Here is a 4897-nt window from a genome sequence, read left to right on the forward strand (position 1 = left end):
AAGTGTGATTGACAGCGCTAAGACACTGGTTGTTTTTGAGCGGTGCAATTCTTCAGGTAGCAATGGGAGAAGATGAATAAATTCCATCTTTTCACAGATTACCTGTTTCATATTATACTGTCACAACATGACGGTTTTAACATGTATATAAAAAAAATTTTACATACCGCAACTTTAAGGATTTTCTGTTGGAAATGGTAAGATTCATAGATCCATTGATTATTGTTTATCATCTCACTCCCAACACAATGTTTGACTGTTGAATTTTTTTTTTTTTCCTGAAACATTTTCTGTGAAATCTCATGAAATTTATGCTGTGTTAGTCTTATTTCAGATCATTTTCTTATCTGTAGAGGTGTTTCTTGTTTACTTGTTTCAAATAAATTAGGTGAACCCAGTAGAGAAAAAAAAGCATCCAGAGGGAAGGGTTTGATTTAGGTATAATTTAAACAATAGCTTCTTTTTTTCAAATTTGCTCATGTTTCATAAAATATAATGCTGGACCAAATGAATCAATGAATATGACTGACTAGATGTGTTCATTTTTTTAAAGGAGAAATAAGCATATTACCCCTGATTAGCCACCAGAGAGCAGTGTTGCCCAATTTATCATTTGGCCTTACGCAACTCGGTAAGGCGCACCTGTTGCTGGGCATCAAAGCAGCAGTGAAGCTGGTTGGAATCAGCACCAAGGTGCCCTTTAACACACATCAACACATAAATTGACAATAACGTTCCTTCTAAAGATTTATACATTTCAAAGGGGATACAGGTTTGATTAAAATCACTTGTTGGCCCTTTTAGTGGAATGATTGCGAAGGGATGTTACGTTTTTTTTATTTCTGCATTTCAAAGGTGCTAGCGGATAAGTTAAGCAATGTGACTGAGCTCTAAACATTTACCTGCTATATGACAAAATGTTTGCATATGAGCAGGTTTGGTACATAAATTTTAGTTTAAAGTGACACAATACGTTGCTTTCTCAACACTTACTGCGTGTGTCAGTGTTGTAACAAGTTATTATGTGATTTATACAAGGCTAAACTGCTGAAAAGACTGAAGTGATTCACTGATTCAGACATATATTGCTAGGCTTGCTGACTAACAGAAATCTTAACATTTTTTCAGAAAAAGACAACAGTCTATCGTGGATGTATCTTTAATATCTTGGTACTTTCTGAACTAAAGAGCTTCACAATGCAAACGGCCAAAAAACAATACTTCCAAACACCTTCACAGAACCCCTGGCAAGGATATTGAGGTCTGGAAGGCCATCTGTAAAAATGAAGCGATGACTCTATTACCCTCAGATGTCTGGAAAAGATGAATTTTGCTATCAGGATGCACAAATATGTGCGGTGCCTAATATCCGACAGGTATTTTGAAGGTGCAAAGTCTGGAATTGCCATGAAAAAAAAAAATAAATAAATAAATAAACAACACCTTTTGAACTGTGCAAGAAAATACATTTTTGTTCAGAAAAGGATGTCGTAGATCAAACTTTCTCTGTCCATCTCTATGTCTGCACACCTTCGATAATCCAATATTTGTTGTAATGCTGTGGTAAGTCTACTAAAAGAAGTATTTAGCAATTTTTATGTATGAAAGTCACCCCACTTTTTACCCTAAGGAGCACCAGCCCACCCGTGACCCTGCAAGGTTAAGCGAGTTTAGATAATGGATGAATGGATGAAAATCTGCCATAAGTCTTCAGTTCTTTAGAGACAATTGTGCAAAGGAAAACATTTAACAAGTTATCCAAACTCCAATAAGTCATGTTGCCATTGTAGTTTCTTTATGGGGTGCTGAGGGAGATGAACCTGTGAATATATTTGATAATTCTGCAGAAAGTTCACTAAAAATCCCAAATTGTTGACTGCAAAGAAATACTAATACCTCTTGAAAATGAGTTAAGAAAGTTTACATAGTTCAAAACTCATATCATTTAAGTCACAGGCAAATTTTTACCGAAGAATTACAAATAATTTGTTTATTTCTACCACATTATGTGGATTTTTTTCTGTGGAAAAATTCTGATCCTTTTGTTGGCATCAACCAGGCCAATGCATTGCAATCACTGAACAGAAACTACACTTCTCCTGACTCGACGGTTTTACGTGTGACGATAAAATTAAAATCATCTGTCTTGGGGGTGGTTGTTGAGGATCCAAAGCAGAACGAGTTGGCGGGAGGCAGCTGGTGATGAATAACAGAATTCATAATTCATAATTTTACAGAATTCATAACTCCCCTAGTGCCAAACAAGAACTCACAAACAAACCTAATCTAACACTGAGGCACAAACCAACAAAATAGCAAATAAGAAAATTTGAGTTCAAAAGGGGCTGAGGGAGCAATCAAGTACATTCAGAGAAAGTGTGATGACCATAGGCAGCGGGAAAGAAGATCAAAATGTTTTTTTCACAAACACAAACAGTCAAAATGCAAAACTACACAAGAAATAACGAGAAAGGCCATGTTGAAGTTTTGTGAAATTGCCTGTACTTACTACACCTTAAAACACAGGATAGAGTTTAAAATAGGTAGTGAAACGTGTCGTAAAATGATCTCGTCATCAACAGGCTTAAAAAGAAGAACATCTAAATAAAACACTACAGTCGTAGTTCCAACTTGTTAATTACTCGGTGTTTGTACTCTGTATCGATAAGTGCCTACTTCATTTGTAGTCGTAAGTTGGTATCAGGACACCAATAGCCAAAGTTTTATCCAAGCTTGCTTACTGTTCAGGTTTCAACCAGAGACAGCTACAAAACACTGGACGACCTGCACCCTTTGTCACTGACTGGGTTCAGTTTATTAACAGCAAGCACAGCCTGGCTGAAACCAGGTCAAATCTCAGGAAGAGTGAGCTCAAATGCACACATTATTCAGCAGTTAAATGACTGAGAAAGCAAAAATCATTAAGTGCTTCTAATGGCCTAAAAGAATGAGATCTTAGCTTGGTAAGAAATGTTGTGACAGAATCTCGAGCGAGCTGTGCACCAATGTGAATCTGCAAACCGTAATGAACTGCAGCTACACCGTATGAAAGAGCAATCCAAAATTCCTCCTGAATGACGAGAGAGGAGTTCAAAAGAACTGAAAATTATTTTGAGCAACTTAAGCAAAAGCAGATTTAAAAAAAAAAGGAGAACATTACTTCAAAGTGAAAAACATCATTTGATATTCTTCTGAGGTTGTTTTGTCTTTTTTTCTTTTTTTACCAGATAAAGGTATAAACAGTTTTTATTAGCATGCCCAGTTGTGACCTCTTAGATTTTTATTTGTGCCTAAATCTTCTGATATTATTCAAATAATCCAAGCTTTGATATTATCAGGTACGCAGAGGTTCTTTAAGTAATCCGAATGTCCCGCAAGAGCACACCAAGTTACATGGAGAAAAAGTAACACAATTTACATTTTTTATTCATTGAATGAGCTGCTTCATCACTCCAAACTATAATAGAGCCATCCAAATCCTTTCATCTCCATCAAATGTCTAAAGAGCAATAAGCAGGTTGATCATTTCTCCTTGGACTGCCACTCTAGATACAATCTTGAGGACGGGGGCATGCCGGCTCCTGCATCTGGTTGATGACAGGATAAGCATGGATGTCTGAATGTCTGGAAGAGAAAATGAGCATCTGCTGCAGACATGCATGTGTCCAGACGTAATGATAAGGCGGTCAAGACCGGACTCATGTTTAATATTAAATGTTTGACGTATCAGATGAAAAACGTCCTTTGATTGTTCTTTGTTACTCCTGTGCAGTGGGAGAAACTATTGACTGTAGATTCATTTTGTGAATAGATTTAAATTACAAAGTATTATAACATGGAAGTAAATAACCGAATGAAAGTCATCATGTTAAACATCTGATGCCCTAACAAAACAGTACGTTGAACTTAGTGACGAACAAAAACCTTAAGACATGTTTGGTAGTTGGTCGCCACATTTGCACACATCTCAGAATACATTTTCCCTTTTTCAGTTTGTCTTGAGGATTGAAGTGTGGAGGCAGGTTTGGTCACTTACTGACTGCAATGTGCTTATTTTAGCCTCTTCTTTGTTGCCTAATGCCATATCTTGAATTATTGTCATGATGTATTGTGGGTATATTAAAAAGCACCAACAAAGTTTAACACTTCCACCTCTGAGCTTGACTATTTTGACTGTGATCCTAACATCCATGTTAGGCCTACATATAGTTAGCTAGCTAGCTTTATTGCTAACTATTTTCACCTATTGTGCTATTAAACCTTTGCTAGCAAATATTAGCACATTACCTGCTGCAGTCTACATTCCTTAACTTTAGTATGATCAATAATGTATTCTTTATCAGCAGTATCATGCTAATGCCATATTTTTTTTGTTGGTGTTGACATTCCCATTTTCTAATAAAAGTCTCGACTGTGATAAGTTACAAATCGCTAAAGGGCTTCGTGGCTAACACTGATGCCTTTTGGTCCTATCTCAGCAAAAAACCCAGTTGGTGTGTACAATTTGTATGCACCACTTTTTTCAGAATTGTTTCTTGTTATACTCTGTTGCTTCGAATGTATATCATTTTCTATGGATGTTTGTTTTCATTTTAAGAAAAAATGTCAGCCATTTTAGTGATTTTGTAACGTACGCACATCACGATTTGGGGCTTTCTCTAGCAATAGACTGAACAGAAAGTCCTTCTGATTCCAGCGGCATTATGAAACCCCGGATTAAATCTTGATCTGGAAATATTTTAAGCATCCTTGCATTTGAAGAAATCTGACATATGTCGAGATTTCTGTTTTCCAAAACGACAGACTTTTAAGTAAGTTAGAGTTAACGTCAAAGCAAAGTCTTACAGAATGAGAAGATCTGCCTTGAACAAGAAACTGTGAAAACAACAGCTATATA

The sequence above is a fragment of the Poecilia formosa genome, unplaced genomic scaffold (assembly GCF_000485575.1).
Source record: "Poecilia formosa unplaced genomic scaffold, Poecilia_formosa-5.1.2 Scaffold22, whole genome shotgun sequence".
NCBI lineage: Eukaryota > Metazoa > Chordata > Actinopteri > Cyprinodontiformes > Poeciliidae > Poecilia > Poecilia formosa.